The sequence below is a fragment of the Microtus ochrogaster genome, chromosome 4 (assembly GCF_000317375.1).
Source record: "Microtus ochrogaster isolate Prairie Vole_2 chromosome 4, MicOch1.0, whole genome shotgun sequence".
Lineage (NCBI taxonomy): Eukaryota > Metazoa > Chordata > Mammalia > Rodentia > Cricetidae > Microtus > Microtus ochrogaster.
The window spans coordinates 69,728,051-69,739,117 of NC_022011.1; positions in this window are offsets into that span (position 1 = coordinate 69,728,051).

Here is an 11,067-nt window from a genome sequence, read left to right on the forward strand (position 1 = left end):
AGCCTTCAGTTCCTGGCCATGATCCACTTGCAAGGGTCTCGGAGACAGCTATAGCTGGGCTGAGCAGGTCACTGTGACTCACTGGTCTAGTTGCTGGTCACTTGGTTTCCCTTCTTCCTTCCTGGGTAATGAGCAGTCACGGCCTGTCTGATGATCAATCAGTGATAGAATAGCAGGGCTGCCTGCTCCAGACAGTGGCTTTCTGGTAAGAAAGTCCTGAAGCTTCCCTGTGTGACTCCCTCTGATGCTGCCCTGCCCCTCAGAGGGAGGTGCTTGGGAAGTGCCTCTCCACACCCCTTCATTACCTCCTCAGGGGTTTATGCTCAGACATGGAGTTTGTCCTTCAGTCCCCATTTCCACCTGCAACACACTGTGTCTGACCATCTTTTGTCCGCTCAGCTCCTGGCTGAGTCTTGGACTTCTTTTTGGTCATGGTAGGATGCCATCTCCTCCAGGAAGCGTTCCACGCTCTTTCTTACTTTTCTTTTCTTTCTTTTTTTCTTGTTTTTTTTTTTTGTTTGTTTGTTTTTTTTTGGTTTTTTTTTTTTTGGTTTTTCGAGACAGGGTTTCTCTGTAGTTTTGGAGCCTGTCTTGGAACTAGATCAGGCTGGTCTCGAACTCACAGAGATCTGCCTGCCTCTGCCTCCCGAGTGCTGGGATTAAAGGTGTGTGCTACCACTGCCCAGCTTAAATGAGACATTTTAAAAGAACAACCCTTAGCAGGTATGCTAGCATACATGTGCAATCATAGCATTTGGGAGGCTGAGGCAGGAAGATCATGAGTTAAATGTTGAGTTTGGGCTATACATCAAGATAAAATAAAGAAGGAGGGATAGAGGGAGGGAGGGAAGGAGGGAGGGAAGGAAAGAAAGAAAGAAAGAAAGAAAGAAAGAAAGAAAGAAAGAAAGAAAGAAAGAAAGCCAGATAATAAATGCCCCAAATGCATTTTAGGAGATGGACTGTGGGGAGAATGTGGAGAGAAAAGAACTTTGCAGAGTAAGGTTGTGGTGGTTTGAATAACAATGACCCCCATAGGCCCATAGCGAATGGCACTCTTAGGAGATGTATGGCTGACTGGGGGCTAGCCTTCAGCACCCAGGGTATGCAAAAAAAAATCCACAAACGTAACAATGGCCTGGGAAAAATTCTTATCTATCTGAGGGCTAGACTTTCTTCTATCTGAGGGGAAGCATAAGAAAACACACATGCTTTCTGATGGCAACTTTCTCTTTTACTCCATCTTAAAAATGTTCTCTGAGAAGCTCTGTCTCCACACTGCTGCATTCTTTACACGCAAGTACAAATCTCTCTTTACATACATACATCTCTCTCCTACACAGTCATACATCTCTATACATGATGACATCTATCTTCACATAGCTACATGCCTTTCTTTTAAATACATTTCTCTTCTGCATCTCTGTTCTCTGCAGCTTCCTCTTCCTTGCCTCCACACAGTTACATTTTTCATCTTATCCACACCTTCTCCACATAGTTACATACCTTCACATGTCTCCTAGCATTTCTTTCAGTATACACACCCTGCTCATTCAGCCCTGCTCTTTTTCCCAGCACCTCCCTGCATAGCTCAACACAGCTCCCTATCCTGTGCGGTCCCTCTCCTCCCACAGCCAAACTCTGGACAACTATATATTACATTTTCAGGGCCCGACCCATTCTCATAACACAAGGTAAGTCACATACTTTCTCTCAGACTAGGGATGTCACAATGGCCGGCCATTGAGTAATACTTGGCCACACGTGTAGCTCTTCCCCAGACAGAGCTGAAGTCTGAGTGGTGGGGAGTACGCACAGAAAGTCTCAGTTTCTAGACAAGGAGTTGTGTCTACCAAAGTTCCGTCATTTCCGACCCTGATTCAGCAATAAACAGCACCTGGGAATTCATCCTTGTGTTTCCATCTCCAGGAGCAACCAGGTTGTTTTGAATATGTTCTGAAGTCTAAAATTAGCTGTCTTTGTGACTGAGAAAATTGTTAATTCCCTCTGTCAGTCTGAGTAATGAAAAATATCTTATTATTATTTATATTCATCAGAATTATACAGATTATGCCGGGTGATGGTGGTGCACACCTTTAATCCCAGCACTCAGGAGGCAGAGGCAAGCGGATCTGTGAGTTTGAAGCCAGTTTGGTCTAACTCTCTTATTATTTTCACGTGCTCTATACTGTCATGGTGGCTCTCAGCAGAGGTATGGCCTTGTTAAAGTAGGTATGGTATTGCTGGAGAGAGTGTGTCACTCAGGGGAAAGCTTTAAGGTCTCAAAGGCTCAAGCCAGGTCTAGTGTGACATTCATTCTTCTGCCTGCAAATGAAGTGTAGAACTCTGAGCTCCTTCTCCAGAACCATGTCTGCCAGCCCACCATCCTGTCCCACCATGATGATAATGGACTCAACCTCTGAAACTGTAAGCTATTTCCAATTAAATGTTTTCCTTTAAAACAGTTGCCATGGTCGTGGTTTCTCTTCACAGCAGTAGAAACCCTAACTAACTAAGACAGAGGTCCAGCATAAATTAAATATAAGTATAAATTAAATAATTGTTCATCTGGACCATGATGATAGCCAACTAACTGATCTCCCTACTCCATCTGTCACTCCACCAGCACAAGCTTCTAAATTACATGCAACAGCAAAACAGTTCAGATGAGGTTGGAAATCTTGTTGAACACTATCCAATTCATGGGATCTATCCAACAAAGGTATGTACTTGTAAGATGCTCCATTTGCCCAATTTCTACAGGGTGAGAAGGTAGAGAGAAACAGAGAGACAGACAGAGACAGAGATTCACCCCCAGATTCCCTCCAGTGCTCTTCGTGTTAATCACAGTCTTGTGATCACACAGTTCCACCCATTTTCAACAGCAGATGCTGTTTTTTTTTTTTTTTTTCCCTTACCCTCATCACACAACTCCATGTATTACCAAGCCTGGTCCCCTGCTCCAGTATCTTGCCTTACTCTTTCCTTTCTGGAATGTCTGCCTCCTTACATAGCCTACCATCCTTTCTATTGTCTCTAGGTAAGTCAGTTCCACTGATCACCCCCATTCTCAAACACTGCATGTTTGCCACAGACCATTATGAAACGGTTACCCCTACCCTTGTACTTGTCTCCAGTCCCTCTTGGCAATTTATTTCGACATTGTTTAATGGCAAGGCACCATTCTGCCTTGCTTTAGTGGTTACACAGTTGTCTTCCCTTTTGTTTAAATGGAAAGATATTAACCTAAGTCCCGGTTTGTCATGGAAGAGGTATACTATCTTAGACAAATTCTTTAAATGTTTCCATCTGATTCATGTATTATCCATGGAGTTTTGAAAGTATTGCAAAACACATGTGGTTCCATGACTCCCAATGCTATTTATGGATATATTGGTCACATCATTGCTGACATTGTGAGGATGTTTTGCATTTCTGCATGGGCAAGCACAGCACCTGTCACAGAGCCTTTTATATAAATATGCTTTGAGCTGGTAATAACTAGCTTGTTCAGAGATTAAAATATAACAGTGAATTCATTGGAAATAAACCCACTCTCAATTTCCATTCTTTCTTTATAAATTTGTTTCTGTCTGCTTAAATTATAGAGATTCGGTATCTAAGTGCTGATTTTTCTCATAGGAAAAGGCTGTGATGTGGAATTAGATGAAGTTACACCCTGATGAATAGAGTTAGTCGGTAGCTGGATCCATACACTTCAAATCCACATACTAGTATCCACTCAACACTCATAAATGGCTAGCGGACAGATGATGGGGAATCCTTGCCAAGCAATTATCTTTAAGAGGTGGGATCAAGTTAGGGTGTGACTCTCTGGGACTTGGAGAAAAACGGGATGCAGCCCAGGTGCCCTCTCTCTGTGTGGTTCCCTCGCAGCACAGCTGAGCTTGGACTTCTCGTTCCTGTTCTGTGAGTTTTCCCATTATAACAAATAAAAATATAATTGTTTTATTTTTTAGCTAGCCTGGTTATTTCCCAAATCAAGTGAAAGTCTGCATTTGGGGCTGAATTGTGGGGCTTGAGTCTCAAGTGGCTCTAGCCAGCTGCCATCAGGCTCCACCCCATTCATTTGTGTACAGAATTCCCATGCAGCAGCCCTGAGTAGCCGCTAGCTGCAGTCCTTCATATTTTCTCATTAAATTCCTCATAGCCACTCCAAGTCCGCAGACACCTTGGCTACCTGCGACTGAGTGGCTGGCTTCTGGGTCCAGTTTTTCTGGTGCTCTTGGACTTTCAATTAGGACACAGACTTCTTTGGTTGTCTCTGTTCAGCATTGCTTTCTTGCTCTCTTTGGGCTCGTGGGGCTGCTGACCAGTCATGGACTTCTGTGGAGTGCACAGTCTCTGATATACACTGAATAATTGTTTTTAATTTTAGCATATCTTTCAGTATTCAATGCTAAAATCATATTCAAGCCAGCCATGCAGCTACAAGTGTGCTGGGACACCTACTGGTAGGTAACTGTTATTGCATCTTCTCCAACTCAAACTCAACCACAGGTAAATAATTATCAATTAAATTTATAATTTAAAAGGGCAAGATTATGGACAATTTAACAATCCAAGATTTCAATAGTTTTGTTACTTATACCATGTACGATGTTATACAAGGTTTATATGATTTCCCTCCTACATCTCTCTATTTGATTCTGGGGATTAGCTTTGTCATTCATATTTTCTCCTTAAAAGCATGGATTGAAAATAGGGCCAAGAATGAGTCACTTTTAGACTGCTACAATCTTTACAGACTGATAATGAACAACTAAAAGAGAAATCTAGCACTCTGGAGAAGAAGAAAACCAATTTGACAAGCACAATGAGAGTATTCATATCGTTGAATATACTAATTGGACTCTGTCAAATGCTTATGATAGATTAACTGATGGAATGTCTCTTTAGGAAGGTAATATGCATGCTATAAAAATAATATCCAAAGATGAGACGTTATCTTTACTAGACAGACTTCACACTTTGGAATCCTCAGTGAGGACATTAGAACAGAACACTGGATAGGAGATCCAGACGTTACAAAAGGCAGGGGTAAAGATATTTGAAAAGATTGAGAAATTTATCAAATTCAATGACCAGGGACAAAAGGAACAAAGACAAAATGTAGCCTCATCAGTACATACCAAACTTTGGGATAACTTACCCAGAGTTCTACCTACTTTTCCAGTGATATCATCAGAAAGAGAATCTGGCACCAAATACCCTCCTAAGGCAGTCAAAGAATATACATGGGAGCCCATGCATATGAGTGATCTAAAGGAAATTAAATGAGCAATTGTATCTCATGGCATACCTTCATCTCTTGTTAGGAAAATGGTCAAAATGTGGGCTTCAAGTAACAAGGCAACACCGCAAGATTGGATTCAGTTAATCTCAGTGGTCCTTGAAAATGGACCTCAGCTAATTTGGAAGTGTTATTGAAGAGAAGAAGCAAAAATTTTAGAGCAACAGGGAAAAGCAAAAGGGTTTGATATTTCCCAAGATCAAATTCTGGGCAAGGGACATTACTCTGATCCTCAGGACCAGGCTTTTTACGATAAAGACACCTTGTACCTATGTAGCACAGCAGCTTTAAATGCTTGAAACAGTTCCTAAACTAGGAAAGAGAATTGAATCATATATTAGGGTTAAACAGGCTCAAAGAGAACCTTTTAGTGACTTTTTGCAAAGATTAACTAAAGCTGTACAAATAGGAGTAAAAGACTCAGAAGTTAGATGTGTACTAATCGAGTATTTTGCTTTTGAGAATGCCAACTTAGAATGCAAAAAGATCCTTGGGACATGTTTGTCATACATAGAGTAGATTAATTAGGTTCTTTTGATACATAGAGCTTGTATTCTGCCTAGATGGGTAATCTTCAACCACTTCAAGGATCTGTAGAACATGGCATTTAAATAACTTAGGGTTCTGTTGACATGAAACATGATTGATCCTACCAGCACCAATCTACACCAGAGAAAATGTTGAGCACCAAAGACACTCCACTTGGAGTTTGTTTTCTTCTTGGCACAATTGACCTTTGGGCAAGGAACTGCCCATGCCTCAACCACTGACAAAGTACATAGTATCTGGCTGAATAAGCAGGATACACGGTAAAGGATTGCCAAACCTTGCCAAGACAGGGTAAGACAGTTCTGAAAATTTTTCTGCCTCTAAAAATGGTTTGTCAGTTATGCTAGGCCTTAGTCAAAGTTGGTTGCTTCAACATTGACTCTCTCATTGGGATATACTATCTTGCTTGGAGCAGTCAATGTTGTCTCTGACTCATGCTTTGATAACTATTCTGGGCAAAATTTATTGGGAAAAAAGTGTCAAAAGAGAAACAACTTACGTTCAGGCAGAAAGAAAACTCTCTGGCATGATTAGGAACATGGAAACCTGGCCAGAAAAACCTGCTTCCATCCCCATTACACACTGACCAATAATTTAACATAGGAATTGCATGGGCCACAGTATCTGATTTGAAAAGTTGAGCACGTGCCAAAATCTGCCCTGTGAGACTGGAGACTGCCTGCATCTATTAAATATGATCCTATCCTGAGAGATGAGTGGCTCTGTATAACATACACTTGCAGACAGAATTATTGCTTTAAGTAAGCAAAAGCAGGCCAGGCTTGCTCTGCTCTGTTATCATAAGTCTCCAGTTGGCTGGAGAATTCTCTGGATACCTCATTTAAAACAATGCATTTCTAGACTACATTCTCTGGTGTTGTATCCCAGAATGTGCATTATAAATGAGTACCTGTTCCGCCTGATTCTGATGTGCACATTCTAACAAGCAATGATGTACTTCCTGATTTCCAGTCCATACCCGAATGGAGAAATAAAAGGAAAAAGATCTTTGGAGCAGAAAGCTGTTGCCGTTTATTTTGCATTTATCTTTCTTAAGAACTTAGAGCCTTGGGGCAAGTAAATGTCTCAGAATAATGATAATACTGATAAGAATCATACATAAACATTTACTGTGAACCAATGGTTAGTCAAGTGCTTTCCAAAAGTCTTTAATCCTCCCAATAGCCTTGTGGGGCAGCTGTTCTCTTCTATAATTTTATAAATGAAACCACTAGGGTGCAAGAAGTGTAGGCAACTTGTCGAGGTTATCTGTATGGTAAAGACCGAAATGTGAAGCATAAATATGAACATAGCAAAACTGAGCTGGGCATGTGGCTCAGTGAGTAGAATATTTGGCTAACATGCATACAGCACCAGGTTTGACCCCAGCACTGCAAAATCACCTGTAAGGAGTTTGATCCCATGTGTGGCTATGTGGCACTTGAGGTCAGCGTGAGATGCATGAAATTCTGTCTCATGCACAAACACACAGACACACACACACACATCATATGTAACTCTTCAAAATAGGGGATCAGATTGCTTTCTGTTTAATGGTGCATCCAGGTGAAGAGGTAAAACCCATGACAGTGGCTGGCCATTTTCCCATTATGCTAATACATTCTAAAAGTGTGTGTGTGTGTGTGTGTGTGTGTGTGTGTGTGTGTATGCATGCACATGCACGCGCATGCCAACTTATCTGAATTGAGATTTCCTCTGTTTTTCTTCCTTTATATTGCAACATCCCAATACTGAGTTCTCAACGTTAATAGTTCTTTGGTCCAGTGTACATGGACATTTGCAAATGATCCTTACAGTTGTTTGTATTTCTAACAAAAAAAACCCAAATGCATAATCAAACAAGCCCATTCTTTTTGGGCCAAAATGATGAAGAAATCCTAGGCAGCCTCTCTACAAGAGGCTGGTTTTTATGAAAGTGGCTAATATGTGCCAGAAAGCCCAAGGCTTACATCTACTCTTCCCATTCACCGCATGGCATAGCACTCCCCAGGCAACAGTGTTTTGAAGTTTTTATATCTGAGAACAAAATTCATGCCTACTGAAGATTTGGGAATAGAATTTAGGGAGCCACTTATTACTTATTTCCAAAACCCCAAGGGAGAAGAGGAAAATGAATCAGAGAATAAGTCAAAATTCAGTCATTCTAAAGACAAGATCGGTGGCAGCTTCACAAGAATTTGTTTCTTTATTCACCTCTAATCCCTGTGCTCTTTGTAAACTGATATGAGTATATTGATAATATGCATACAGAAGATAGGTTCTAATGTTTATAGCCCTTTCACTTGAGTGTCATCTGATACAACTGAATCAAATTGTATGAGGGGAATTCTATTGTGAGCTTTGCAAACGCAACACCTGGCTGCCCAGCATCTTAAGCTTCTGGTCACTGATTTGGAAAATCAGAGAATCAGTGGCGACCTGAATGGTCACATCACACAGTGCCTGTTACTGAGTGTGCACTTTTTAAATGTTGCCTGGATGAAGACACAGAGTTTCAACCAACTGCCTCCTTCACAGATGAAAAACCCAGTGATCATAGAGATGGGACTCTGTGAGGCAAAAGTGAAGGCAAGAAAAAGTCAAGGGCACAGGTAAATAAAATACACCACACTTCCACTTGATGCCCTCCTGTTCCCTACCTTCCTCATTCTTTCTTTGTGTGCCCTGCTCCTTAACACCCTGTTGGCCCCTTCTTCACTAATGTAGCTGGCATTATTATGCAAATAAATACATTTGGGTGTTGAATTAAGACAAAAGTGAATGTTTCAAAATTCTTCACAGGTTCAAGCTGTTTTCCCTGAGATAGGGATTTCTTTTACTTATCCCTCCTGGGGTTCATAGTCTTTTAAATGTGAACAAGTTCTCAAGTTATTCTATAACATACCAGAAGCCTGTCTTGCTATTAAAATCACATAATTCTCATACTTTTCTTATGGCTAAAGATGGGAATAAACAATATACTGTACAGAATTTGTTCATGGCGATGCAACAGTTATAACTGAGAACCCCCTGCCTGTTGGACCAAAGATACTTGAGATTGATAGGATCTACAGAGCTGTTTAGTAACTGTATCTCCTTCAGGACACCCACTTAACATTTGCATCCATGCATTTGGCTCTGTCTTTGCAAACATCTTTTAATAATGGAGAATGTGGTACTTCATAGGAGCATCCTCTAAACTTTTCTGAATTTGGAAAACTTCATTGTCTAAAGCTGGACTTTCATCCCCTAATGTTTTCTTGTATTAACTGTTTTTGCTTGAACCCTGTGAAAACAAACCATAAGTCTAGCTGTCTTCCACCTCACAAACCTGTAAATATTTAAGACAGGTTTCCTGCCCACCTCTTTCCCTCGTGTCTCCACCTTGCTGGAAAAAGTATCTCTGACTCTTTGAGTTGTTTCTTTTATAGTACCGCATTGTGTCTTTGCTCTGTATATTTTCTTTGTCTGAATCCATGTGAAATTATGTGAAAGTTGGCAGTGGGCAGATGTACTAGTATAGATATATGTACTCGTTTAGGTACCGGAGCATTAAAATATTAAACTTGTTTCACTGTTATTGATATAAATCCCTGGTTCTGATATTTGTCTTAATTGTCCACCTTTACCCATTTCCTGGGACAACCTTCATATCACAATGAATAATAACAGTTGTTCGTTTCTAATTAGTCATTGCCTGAGTCATAACAGTTGTTACATATCTCAAGCAGGATTTATTTCTCATGATCACTTTAAAAGGCAATGTCCCCCAAAGAAAGAAAAAAATAGTAACTGAAAATCTTCAACATTGACTCAGTGCACCTTCTGTGCCCACCATGATAACAAATGTTTTAAACATTGTTCTCATTTAGTTTCTGGAGAAAGACTTTAGAGAAATCATCATTTACAGTCAATGCCCAAGCAGCTTGGATCCTTGGAGATTATGTTTCTTATTCATCACTTCTCAATTTTTAATTGCAAAATCCAGAAAACAACACATTGAAGGTCAAAGAAGCTTGGAAAATGCTGCAGGCTTTGGTCTTTTGGGAAATCACAATGGACTCGAGCAAGCTAGTGTTTCTAGGCTCTTTGAGAAAGAAACTACTTCCACTCGGTGTGTTAAGAATTTTGAACTTCCTGTTTAAAACCTATTAAGCACTAAGTTAAAATGATACGTTACATATTTGGGAATTTGATCCTCAACACTAACTCGTAGTAACCAAAATAATGACTTGGGACCCCACTTTTTTACTGAACAAGATGTAATACTAAGGATCACCTCCATTTCCCATCCTTGTAAAATGTGTTGTAGGCCCAAGGGCAGGAGTTGAACCTTAACCTTGCTATGAGACCATTACTTAAATTATATTATTGTTTCAGGTAGCAATAGGGTGGATATGCTCCCTTACATTGTCATTGTATCTCTTGATGTAATTCCACTCAGACTGTCAGGCATATTTTTTACACATTCACTCATAACGGTTGAAAACAGTAAACAAAGAACATAGGACACCATGAAGATGGAAGTTGTCACTTCCCTCATTTAACAATGAAAAAACTGAATGGAGTGAAAGCTAATGACTTCTCCTGTACTCATTAGGAGAACAGTTACAGGACAGAATGTTTTCCCCAAATCTAAAAAGACACATTCATCCAGAGGCAAACAGGTGAGTTACTCTGGGTACTATGTCATATGGTGTTACTAAAGAAAGAATTTGTGACCATTTTATTGGTATAAACGTATGCTAGAGGTTTAAGGTTTATGATTATATTCTTGTATTTAGTAGATTGTCATGAAGATAATGACGTAGTCTTAGTTGTTGTTTTTCTGGAGTGTTGAACTGGGACTAAGAAATTCCTTTTATAAGGAATCCAGTTTTAGTTTTCAATTTACAAAATAGTTGAACAAGCTTTATCAGAGGAAAATGGGCTAGTGAAAAATTAGGGAAGACCCACCCAAAGATTTGTTAGTTTCTTAAACGCCTCCAAGGAACAGATAATTTCCAGTTATCCACTTACCATGGCTCATTTTAGAAACATTTTAACAAAGGAACCTCAAAAAAATTCTGATAGATATATTTTTTAAAAGAAAGTTAATTTTATCTAATGATATCTGTAATCCACAACATCTTCAACCTTAGAACAATTGATTTAGTAGCATGGACATTATCTATGGCCTCCTTTCACTCCTGTTTGGACTCACTTGC